The sequence below is a fragment of the Nycticebus coucang genome, chromosome 2 (assembly GCF_027406575.1).
Source record: "Nycticebus coucang isolate mNycCou1 chromosome 2, mNycCou1.pri, whole genome shotgun sequence".
NCBI lineage: Eukaryota > Metazoa > Chordata > Mammalia > Primates > Lorisidae > Nycticebus > Nycticebus coucang.
In genome coordinates, this window is record NC_069781.1 from 19032760 (window position 1) to 19045903 (window position 13144).

A 13144-nucleotide genomic window follows, 5' to 3' on the forward strand; every position below is an offset into this window, starting at 1 on the left:
GTGTAAACGTTTCGAATTTTCTATGAAGATGAAAACTAGCAGAAAGATTATACATATCTCAAGGGATCTGGAATAAGAGAAGACGGGAAGGACAAGAAGTAATGAACATTTTGACACTTAATATAAATCAAGTCCTGTACATCATAAGATTACATACACATAACTTTGTGCAATAGGTTAGCAATTACATCCTTTTAATTTTTCATATCAAAACCTTTATTGACAGTTTTCTTAATTCTTCTCTTTTTCTTCATTCCATATCAAGTAGATCAGCACATCCTTTTGACGCTGTCTTTAAATTGACCCAGATTCCATCTCCCTCTTGCCATCTATACTCCTGCAACCCACCATTTTTTCTCTTCAAATTAAGAACCAGCCTCTCTACTCCAATGCTTCCCTTTCTTCAGCTTATTTTCCACAAAATAACTAAAGTAATCCTGTAAAAATTTCTGTCAGATTATGTCAATCCTGCATTCATCTTAAAGTAAAAACCAAAATATTCATTAGACCTCCAAGACTCTGCAAAACTGTAACTTTCCCTTCCTTTCTGACACCATGTCCTACTGTTCTCTTCCTCAGTCTTTCAACTCCAGCCATATTAGTCCTTTTACTCTTCCTTAAAGAGAATAAAAAAGACGCTGCCTCAAAAAAAAAAAAAAAAAAAAAAGAAAAAGAAAGAAAGAAAAGAAAAAGAAAAAAGAAAGAAAGAAAGTTTAATGGTCAAATTTTTGAAATTTTTCCACTCAAATCAGTAACAAGGGAAGAATGTTCCTCATTATGAGTGTTTTGATCATTGCACTGGAAGACTTAGCTATTGCAGTAACATAAGAAAATAAAATGGAAGGGTTACATATTGGGGAGGAAGAAACAAAACTACCTTTGTTCACAGATCCTATCTGCAGAAAATCTGAAAATATCCACAAATAAACTCCTCTAACTAATAAGCAATTTTACCAAAGCTGCATGTTCCAAGGTTAATACATAAAATTCAATCACTTTCCTTTATAACAATAATGAACACATGGAAATTAAAATACAAAATACATTACTACTTTCATGAGCACCCTGAGTAGCTAGGACTAAAGGTATGACACCATGCTTGCTATTATTTATTTTTGGTAGGGGGCAGAGACAGGTTGACAGGTCTCTCAGGTTTCTTTATGTTCCCAAGGCTGGTCTTGTTCTCCTGACCTCAGTGATCCTCCCTCCTTAGCCTCCCAAAGCATTAGGTTACAGCCATGAGCCACCATTTCCGGCCCATCACTAAATTTTTAGATACAACACCCAAAACACAATTTATGAAAGAAATAATTAAAGATTAAGCAGGATTTCTTTTAAATTAAAATTTTCTATTGTTTAATAATGTCAAGGAAATGAGAAAACAAGCCACAGAATAGGAGAAAAGACTTGCAAAATACACATCTGATAAAGACCTTTTATTCAAAATATATTAATGTATTTTAAAATAGTGATTAGAAAATGAACAGCTCAATTTAAAAATGGGCAATAGACCTAAACAGACATTTTGGAAAAGAAAATGCACAGATAGAAAGTAAGCATTTGAAAAGATATTCAACATTTATGTCATTGGCCATTAAAACAACCGTAAGAAACCCCTCCAAAATGGTCACAGTCTGAAATGTTGGTAAAGACGTGGTGCAATAGGAGCCTCCATTCACTGTTGGGGAAAATGCAATCACTGTGGAAGATGATTTGGCAGTTTGTTAAACAACTAACGTAACTGAAGATATAACCCACCAATTGCATTGCTTAGTATGTCCTCAAAGGAGCTAAAATCAGTTGTCTACACAAATGTCTCCTTGCGAAGGTTTATAGCAGCAGGTATGTGGAAACTATCTCTACATTCTGGCCAACCTGCAGTAAACCTAAAACTGTTTTAAGATAACATGTGTCAATTTTTAAAAATCATATGACATCTAAACTATATATTTATTAACAGACCAATTTTGTTGAATTTATTTATGAATAATTTAATTCTATTTAAAACCTGCTAAAATAGAAAATACTTTCAAAAATAAAAATAGCATACAACTGTGTATTTTATATTAAAATCTTCTTTAAAAACAATACTTTTCTATTAGATTATCTGAACTTTAGAATTGAATAAGCAGAATAACTATTCTCGGCACATATTTACATACTTGGATCATTTCTTAAACACACTTGCTCCTGATCCTGTGTTACTAACATCATTTTTCCCTGAAGAATGCACTCTTCCATATGGCCTTATTTTTTTTTTTCATAAAAATGTATATTACCTTTTTGAAGTTTCATTTTACAAGGAACTCAAAGTTTTTGATGTCATCTATGGACCCCACTCTCTTTGTTTTATAATATTAGTTGAGAAAAAATATTCTCTCTGTGGTGTGAGGTAACTCCAACCAAGCCAAGGGCAAATTCTCCTAAATAGAGTACACTCTTACATGTTTTGACATTAAAACATAAATATTTCAGGCCAAATATTTCCATAGCTATTGTCTTTTTCTCTCCATTCAGACAATCGTACTCTGACAAGTACTTTTTTATAAGACAAAACTTATCAAAGATAGTGCTTTATACATAATTCTTTTTAATACTATACTCAATCTAGTTGCTGCAAAATTGAGAGCTTTCTATAGTCATTGCCTTCCTGTTTAGAATACACCTCCAATCTTCTGAAAGGTAAAAATATAAAGGATTTTTGGCATTCATATCATTGAATACTTTATTAAAGATTTAAATCATGCATCCAAAATTTAGAAAAACCATCTTAAACATAGTCTAAATAGTTTGCTATCATTTTTTAAATATTGAGGTCAATTTACAAAATAATTCTTCCAGAGCTCACATAGTTCTATATCTGGTTTATTACAGGCATCAAAACACTAAGTGCATATTGCTTTCCTAATGAACATTTTAAAAAAAGTGATTAGTAAGCCTTTAATCTCAGTATATTAGGAGGCTTAGGCAGAAGGATCACTTGAGACCAGAAGTTCAAGAGTTCCAGACCAGCCTCTGCAATATAGAGAGATCTCTGTCTCTACAAACAAACAAACAAACAAAAAACAAAGCCAAAAAAAGCAAAAACAAAACCTTCTACATGGTGGTGTGTGCCCGTAGTGCTCGTTACTGAGGGCGGAGGAGCACCGAGTCCTGGATAACACCACTTTAGCCTTAGAGAAGAGCAAGACCTTACCTCTAAACAAACGAACAAACAAAAACAACAAAATCTGATTGTAAATAATAATGTACTATGAAGTCACAGAAAGCAATTCCTATCCTATTTCTCCACCATAGTTTTCTTAATTTAGTAAAAATATATTTTGTACCATTATATGATCTACTACCAAAACACTTAATTTTATTTTCAGTTATGAGCTTTCATCTCCTTTTATAACACTATTCCCCCAAATGTCAGATGTTTCACTTGAAAAAATAAACTTGAAAAGCTATATTTTGATTTTAATCATCAGCAAATCTTTCTTAGAATTAGCTAATTTTGCAATTACAGCATCTGGTAATAAAATACAAAACTTGCTTTAGACCCTTACTTGTGAAGCTTTTTTAAACTAATGAAACCAGCACATTAACACTGTTACTTTACTTTTAATATTTACAAAAAAAAAAACTTTCAAATTAAAAAAAAAGAGAGAGAGAGAGAAAGAAAATAGATCAATTATTTGATCTCAATGAAAAGTTTTGTTATGTAGATGAAATGGAAACATTCTGCTTCATTCTCATGGATTAAAGATTGGGGGGGGAACAATTTTCATAAATTAACTGCTAACTTGAAGCGAATCTGATGCTCCATCAACATATTTGGATATTCTGTTTTTTTATGGTCAATGATACCCTGTGTTCTTCACAGTAGATGGTAAATGTTTACAAATATTTTTGAAAATGACATTCATCATTAGCTTTCTTTAGTAACTGAAATTAAGAAGTACATTTTTATTAAGCTTTTGCTTTTTAAAAGCTCACTGTTTCAAAAGGGATTTATTAAAAAGAAAGTAACAAATGCAAAGATTATCAGACATTAAAATGAATAGTGTTTTTTTTACAAAATCACTATAGTGAGTACGGTAAGATGCATATCGGTTGAGTCGCTATTTCCTGACCATGTTCTGTGTACATGTCACCTGTGGTTTCTCAGATCGCCCATGCTGCCCCCCAACTACTGAGCGCTGGGTGGTTCTGTGCATCTTCTAGGCCACTCACTCTCTGGGGTACAGCTCAAGCAGCTACCATGCCACATGGCCAGCAGGGGCAGCAACCTTCACTACAACCCAACATCGCAGTGAGTTGCTTCATTGGAAAGTATCTGAAAAAGAGAGGTAAGTTATTGCTGGTCTTTCTCCATGTGTAAGTATTGGTTAAGGTAAAAATTCCATTCATTGTATGTCCAATTCATATGCTTTACATGAGATCATGGCAGAAACTACGAATATGAAATAGAGGTTCCTTAAACTCATTCTTGTTTGTTTTAATGCAACAATTAGTAATAATATTTTAGTATAAATTAAAGGAAAATCTAGTGAAAATTCTAAACCTGATGGGAAAGGAAAGAGACTGGTATAAGCTGTGACTATCCCATATAAAATGGGAGGTGTTCTTCAACTACACACCAATAAAATTACATCGTATAGAAAATAAGAGATGCTGCCTGATATGAAAAATAATAAGAAAGATGTCATTAGGGAGAAATCCTTGTCCTAATGCCATTTATGTAGCTGAAATAGAATACAATAAACTGGATAGCTTATGAAGAATCAGAAATCTATTTCTCACAGTTTGGGGGGCTGGGAAGTCCTCAATCAAGTACCAGCAGATTTCCTGGTTCACACACAGCACTTCTCACTGTCCTCCCATGATCGAAGCGGTAAGAGCTCTCTGTGGATTCTCTTATAAGAGCACTGATCCCATTTATGAGGGTTCCACTCTCATGATCTAATCAGCTGCCAAAGGCCCCACCTCTTAATGTACTATCCCATTTGGCTTCAAGATACAAATTTCAGGAGACCACAAATATTCATACCATAGAGATATCCAAGTAGGTTCATTCTTAAAAGATAACACATATCTAAATAACAGCAATGCATAAAGTAAGTTTGGCAGCACCTTGTGCTAGGTTGTAAAAATACCTTCTTTTCCTTCCAACCATACCCTTTCTTCATACTTGAACATTGTGAATAGCTTTGGACAACAAGACATTGATATATGAGGTCCCCAAATTAAGTGTGCAAACTTGCCACCATGCGTTACAAATAACTCGGTAAGGTTTCATAACCTTGTTATATCAGTGCCTCCCAGCTGTGACCGTGTCAGTGGTGGTGTCTCGCTGAATGTCATTCATTATTGCTGTTGCGTATTTTTATACACCACACACCCACAGCTCTGATAGTCATTCCAGGGAAAGAGTTCTACGATTGCTCAGAAGGGTGGGATAGGCACTGACGTCAACGCCTAGTGTCCCAAGGGGAGTACTTTAAAGGTGATTATCATGATATTCAGCAACGCGGTGTGCAGCACTTTTTCTAGGATGAGATTGTAAACTTCATTGTTAGACCTTGTAGGTGGCGTGAGCAAAGGTGTGTGAAGTAATTGCATATTGGAGCTCGCTTTCTTATTGGCCTTGGGGCCTGTCCTGTGATGCCTACCTTGGCCAGTCTGCTGAGTGATGCGGCATTGATCCCCCTACCCTCAGTAATACAAAGCTAACTTCCAGACACATGAATCCGGAGCCAATCTGAGAAGAGCCAACCCCACCTGAGTCAGTTCAGGTCAGAAAAGCTACCAAGAAACCCACAAAATTACGAAAAGAATGAAAAGTTCTTATTTTAAAATGCCTAGTTTGGGGTGACTCATTTCATAGCAATCAGTAAGGGATATATACTTGTGCTTGTTAACAAAAGTAAAACAAGACAGTGGAAAGTGTATGAAGACAAATGTAATCATCTCCCTGTCACCCACCACTGCTCTCCCCAACAACGTCTTCACCTTCACCATCCCTCATAACCTAACAAACATGTACAGCCTGACAAATACCTTTATACACCTTTCTCTTTTAAAGATATACATTTAAAAATATATTGGGAACTTTGTTTCACCTGCAGAATGCTACTATACTTGTTAGACTGTAAATTTATTTTTTTTTCATCTGGTAAGGTATCACAAAAGGTATATACATACATAGGCCAGTCAATATAGATTCATTCTGTGTTTTTATTATTACCTTTATCTATCTACCTATCTACATATGCATAAATATTATTATTAAATAGGATTATACAAAGTCACTTTGTGCAGTATTTTTTACTTTGTCTACTTTTGCATGTCCCTCAACCCATTTCCTCTCACAAGACAATATCAATATAACAATACAGCAGGTTATTTTCTATATTTTACTGATGTTTAAGTGCCTTGTACCAATATGCATATACTTATATATATCAGTGTGCCTATGTGTATACCAAATGAGATAGTTTGCCAATTTTCCTTTTCAAGAGGAGGCCTTATATTGTATATTATTTTTCTTATTACAGTATTTCTGACTTCTCAGTTTTCTAATCAATAATTCTTATGAGGCTCTCTTTGTCTGGTAGTGTAATGTAGTTCTAATCCATTATTTTTAATAGCTGTAAAATAGTCCCTTGGTGTAAATGCACTGTAACTTATTTCACCAATTTCGCTTTGTCACATTGTTACCACTTTATACCTGTATGAATAGTGCTACAATCAACATCTGTTCGTACATCTCTGTAACATGAGTGTTTTTGTGGGTAGACATCAAGTAAGAAATGCTGAGTTAGTAAGATTAAGAGTATTTTACTTTTAAATAGCTATTGCTATTTTGTTTTCACAAAAGACTCTAATAATGTTTATATCCATCTGTATCAATGAGATATACAGACATCTAATGAACATGAAGTGATATCCCATTGTTACTTTTTTTTTTTACTTCAACTTCTAGCAAGTTTGTGCATCTTTTCAGGTACTATTAGCCATTTGGTTCGGCCTTACGAGAAAAAAACAATTTAAATGCTATGTTTTCTACTGGATACATTGCTTTCATTTCAGTTTGAAAGAAACCTTTCTATTGAATAAATAGGAAAATCATTTATACCCCGTTACTATTTTGAAATAAAAAAAAATATTAGCCATTCATCATTTGTGTTGCATTTTTAAAATTTGATTATTTGGCAACTGATCATAGAATTCATTACCATTGAGATTTTTCACTGACCTAGAAAATGTATATTTATCTTCTGAATTGGGCCACAGGATGACATCTTTCAAATTTAACTACTTAATTATATAAAATTAATTTCTGTTTGATATGAAACAAAAAATTACTTTTTTTCTATGTGGACAAAAAGGTATGCCAACACCATGTGTTAAATAAACCATAATTTTACCGATGATTTAAAATACCACATTTTTTCTATATTGAGTTTTATACCGAGTTTTCATAAACATCCATATTCTGTTCTACTGAATTACTTATTCATGACTAGGGCACCACTACATTGAATTATTAACACTGACTTTATGACAAATTCACTTTATGGCAAAGTCAGTGTTAATATGTTCTTTATCATAAGAAATATCACTCAGGGCTTGGCGCTTGTAGCTCAGTGGTGAGGGCAGCTAGGGCACCGGCCACATACACTAGGGCTGGGGGCTTCAAACTTGGCCTGCCCCTGCCAAACAACAATGACAACTACAACTACAGCTACAACAACAAAAATAAATAGCCAGGCGTTCCGGTGGGTGCCTCTAGTCCCAGCTACTCAGGAGGCTGAGGCAAGAGAATTGAATAAGCTTAAGAATTTGAGATGGCTGTGAGCTCTGACGTCACCGTACTCTACAGAGGGCAACATAGGGAGACTGTCTCAAAAAAAAAAAAAAAGAAAGAAAGAAAGAAAGAAATATTACTCAGAACCACTTTTTGAAACACATTTCATAGCTCTTCCGGGCCATTTTTTCATTTCAAAATACATAATTTATATTGTGAAATATTTTGATAATGAAAACTATAAAATATGTCTGCAGTATAACAAAAAAAATAAATTAGCAACTCATACCCACAACGGTTTGAGAAGTAGAATAGCACCATTGGTTTTGAAACCTTTTGTGTGCCCTTTATTAGCCGAAATGTTTGTTCTATCCCCAACATAAGAAACCACGATTTAAAATTTTTTCTTAATTAGCCACTTGCTTTGTTTTTATAGTTTTCATAGAATTGCTTAATTTAGGGGTGCATATGTTTAATTTTAAAGCAGTAGAAGCCAAACAGTTTTCCCAAACAGGAGGACCAACGTAAATAAATACCCACCAGTGAGGAACTAAACTCTTTTTCGTTCTGCACGCTTGGGAGCCTTTAGCATTGCCGGGCTTCTCAGAGTTTATTAATGTTGTGGGCAGGAAAGAGCAGTTCGTTGGATTTGCACCCTATTTCTGATGCAGGGAATATCTTCAGATGTCATCGTCCAGCCCCGTTTCCTTTGTAGTGGGATGCAGGGTCATGTCTTCTGCCCATTTTCTCCCTTTTTAAATGTGAGGTTTGTCTTTCTCTTCCTGATTTGTGAGAGTTACTTACACATTCCGCACGGTGGGCTTTTGTCATTGATGTGATTACAAATGTCTTTTTCCATTTTGTGGCCTGTCTTTTCAATTTCTTTATGGGGCTTTACAATGTTCCTAATATTAAGGAGGATAAATTTATGTCTTGTTCTTTTGTGTTTTGTTTTAAAAAAAATCTTTCCTTCCTCTGAGGACATAAAGATATCCAATGGGGTGGGAAGTGGGGAAGGAAGAAGTCTTATTGATTTAGCTATCACGCTAAGGTCTTTAAATTACCTGGAAATGATTTTAGTTTATGGTGCAAAATAAACATCCCTTGTCATGTTTTTCCTTGGCCTGAAGAGCTACTTTTCACAGCACCACTTTTTATTAAATAGATTATAATTTCCCCCCCAATCTACTTTCCAGTTTTGTTACATAGCAGGCTCTATATTTGTGGGGGTTTCTTTCTATTTTGTTTCTCTGGTAGATTTTTTTAAAACTATGCTTTATTCAGTCAGGGAAGTTCTCTTTTTTTATTGTTCACTAACATTTTGATCATAAATAATTACCAGGTTTCATTGAAGGCATTTACGCATTCCTTGTAATATATCTTTTTTTAAATTAGGCCATTAATACAATCTAATAAATTTATAGATTTTTTAAATATTAATCATTCCTACAACAATCATATTTGTCTTGGTATATTTTGAAAACGTCATTGTTCAGGGCAATTTGCTAACATTTCATTTAGAAGTTTTACCTTTTCATGGGTGGTTCTTTTATCATATCATAGCTCTGTCCTGGTTGTAAGGTTATACCATTCTAAAACAAGTAAGAAAAAATATTAGAAAATGACATCCTGCTTGATTTTATTCTCAGAAAGTCATTTTAAGATTGGAATTATTATTTTGTTAGATTTTTACTTTATAGAGTTTGCTGTAAAATCAGCTGTGCCTGTTGTTTCTCTTTGGTCATATATTAAAATGTTTCAACATCATTAATGTTGATAATGATCATTCAGACTCTCTACCTCTTATTGAATCAGGGTTAATAAACTATATTTTTGAAGACTTGATTCAGGGAAGTGGTTTTCAATTTATTGGAAAATTTGTTTATTCTAAATATTATCTCTCTTGCTATTAATAGTGTCCAAACTTATAGTTCTGCCCCCTTTCTCTTTTTTATTGTTCTGTATGTCTCTCTCCCTCACACACACACACGCAGATACATAGTTTTGCCTGTATTATAAATTTTTAATTTCTGTACATTTTTTATTCTATTCTATTCTAATTTTTAAGTTCATTATATCCATTTTATTTTGATAGATTTTGAAGCTATCAACTGATTTAATTTTATTATTGTTTTAAATTTCAGGATAATTTGAGGGTACAAAGCATTAGGTTGTAGTGTTTACATTTGTTAAGTGGAGCCCCTGCTATAGTTGCATCCTGCCCCCAGGAAGTGTGCCACGTACCCCCACATTGTGCCCGTTAAGTGGAAGCACCACTCCTCTCCCTCTCCTTTCATTCCTCACCCCCTCTCCCCCCATCTTGAAGTGAATTGAGCTTTTCTCTTGTATGGGCGTGTATTAGGTTGTCTACTGGCTTCATAGGGTATTGAGTACATTGGATACTTGCTTTTCCATTCTTGTGATGCTTTACTAAGAAGAATGTGTTTCAAGTTCATCAGATGCATGTTATGAATCTGACAAAGGGTTGAAAACTAGAAACTACAGAGAACTCAAATTAATATAAGCTACTTTTAGGTATCACTTTACTGCAAGACAAAAGTTTTGAAAGAGATTTCCATAGGTGCCAGATTTAAATATATTCTAATGTTTATTATGATTTATTCTTTGATCCATGGGTCATTTAGAATGTCATTTTATTTCTGTTTCTGAATATATAGAGTATTTTTCTGGTATGTGTGTGAGAGTGCGTGCATGTGCAAATATTTATTTATTGGTATCTACCTTTTATCTTTTTTGTATCAAAATCTAACTAATTTCATTTTGGTCAGAAAATGCAGTAAAGTAATACTCATTTTATGAACCTTATTGAGAAATGTTTTGACATAGAAAATGGTCGGTTATTTTAAACTCTCTATAAAATAAGCGTTGGGGTGTATTCCACTAATCAAGCTGGCTACTTATGTTAAGTCCTCTATATTCTCTATTAGTTACTGAGAAATGCATTAAAATTTTCATTATCATGTGTATTTCTCATTTCCCCCCTTGTGGTTTCATCATTTTAATTACATAATTAGAAACTGCATTATTAGGTCCTTATGTGTCTAAAATTTTAATATTTTCTTAGTAAATGAAATCTGCTTTGCCTAAAGAATAACCCTTTTTGCCCCTTCTAAAGATCTTTCTATTTAGCTTTCCTATCCAAGCTTTCTGAAATTTCAAAGCCCTGCTGTCTCTAAGGCTATGAGTTATTTTCCTGTTATGTTTTTCTATTGCAGTCTTTCAATCTCTAGATATATTTGTGTTTTAGTTTTTCTTTTGTAAATAGTGTTTAGATGGAGTTTATTTTTTGTGTAGGTCACTGATTGTAAGCTATTTAAATGTGGAGAGTAGTCTATTTGCCTTGATTGTGATTATTGACATAGTTGGATTCATATCAATTTTATGTACGTTTTCCATTTATTCCAATTTTATTTTACTTTTTTTTCTATTGTATCCTTCCTTTTGGAATGAAGCCATTTTCCTTTTTCACTAATTTGGAAGCTATGCACTCTTCGATTCTTTTAGTGGTTATCTAAGAAATGATAATGTGAATGTTTAAGTTAAGAACTTAATGTATTTACTTTCGGGGAAAAGAATCCCCAAAGCTTATTAATGAACTTAAATTCTGGTCAAGATCCTTCTGATTTATGATATTTTGATGTTTAGGATTTGTTCACCAATTACCTTTTCTGTTTTTTTAACCTCCCAAAGACTCTTTAAATAGGTTTCCCCTGGTCTACCTGGATTCCTGGCTTAATATACATTATCTTTCTAACCTCAAAGAGCTAGGCACTTGGCTCTCTCCTGTCAACCAGCTCGGCAGTTCCCTTAAAACTCAGAGTGTAGGCCCCCAGTCACTGGCAGCTGCTCTTAGTAGACAATTGTCTGAAGTGCTTTCATTGACCCTTGTAGATTTACACTTTCCCATAGCCTCCAGCTCTGAATTCTTTTCTGCAATTATTTTTGAGGGTGCATTTTTTTTTTTTTTTAATTCAGTATGTACTAGATTTTGTGTACTGGCTAAAGCATTTGTGGCCATAGTCTTTTATATTGCGAAAAATGTAAGCCCTTGGCCTCTTATGCTACAAATGCAATTTAAGAGTTTATTAATAAAAACAAAATTAAATTAAATTAAACTAAGTTAAATTATGATAAATAAAATAAACAAACTCTTTGGATTATCCTTAATGGTCAATAAATACATTAATCACTTCTGTATAAAGTAACACATTTATAATATTCTTTTCCTGGTTTTCTGATTTCATGTCCAGAATTGAGAAATGTTGACAACTGAGTGAACATCAAGTTGCCAGGATGTGTAGATTAGTAATCACCATAATGAATTCATCTGCATTAAGTCCCTGAACTCCAATTTTGTTTTTTTTTGTTTTCTTGCTGAGGAAATACAGGTGCCCTCACAAACAAGAAAGTGAAGGTAGACTTCCAATCACTGGGGCAAGAATTAAGCATTGGGATTCCCGGACTTCCTCCTCATGTTGTTAGATGCTCTTTCTCAATCAGACACTCCACTCTATCACCGTCATCTTGTGGGACTCCCTAGTCAGACGTGATGCCTTTGATCCTCTTGTGAACAATTGCACTGGGAAGACCTACCTTGGAACTTCCTTGCCTGGGTCTCCCTGAGTTAGACACCAGGCCACACTCTTCTTTCCAGGTGGTACCTCTCTTTAGAAACCTAAGATGAGAAGACATGGCATTAGCAGACATCAATTTTAGTCCTGTTATCTTAATTCTGTGGCCATGAATAATTCTTCTGTCTATACCTCTGTTTTCCTCTCTTTAAGATGAGTGATTTAAAACTTGTTTCTTCCCAATCTGGACCTGCTGGGAGTCTTCAAGGGTAGAAAGATTATAGCCATTGTTGTGACTGGCACCTCATTCTGCTTTCCTCCAGGAGAAAGAGAGTTAAGATAGCCAGGATTCAGCAAAGAGAAGTTACCGGTTCAGAATATACATGATGATTTTCCTGGTTTCCCTCCTCAGTGGATGAGCAGCACAGAATTGTGAGATAAGCAGTTCCAGCCTCACATCTATTTGTGGAGGACCTTTAGGCCCCAGATTGCTTGAGGAACTCACCTAGTCACAGAATTACTCGCATGAACCCGCGAAGGAAAATTAAATTTACACGTGTAACATTTCTGCCATATTCTAACAGATAAAACATCTAATAACAATCTTGCCTCAGCCCTGTGAGTCAGGCAGCATTCTGCTTATTTTACAGATGAGAAAAACCAAGGCTCGGAAAAGCTAATCAGGTTATACCTCATGAAATGATGAGCACATAGCGTTGCTGGAGGTGGAACTGAGGTACAACTAATCCCTGTAGTC

General features: G+C 34.4%; 1 long non-coding RNA gene across 1 annotated transcript in view; it reads right to left on the reverse strand.

Moving 5' to 3' along the window:
- Positions 1 to 3734: 3734 nt before the first annotated feature.
- Positions 3735 to 13144, reverse strand: part of LOC128574979 (uncharacterized) — a 57367-nt gene continuing 47957 nt past the window's right edge. Inside the window, exons 3-4 of the long non-coding RNA XR_008376890.1 lie at positions 12410 to 12491; positions 3735 to 4321 (exon numbers count right to left, since the gene is read on the reverse strand). This is a non-coding gene — a long non-coding RNA (uncharacterized LOC128574979). The remainder of the gene's footprint in view (positions 4322 to 12409; positions 12492 to 13144) is intronic.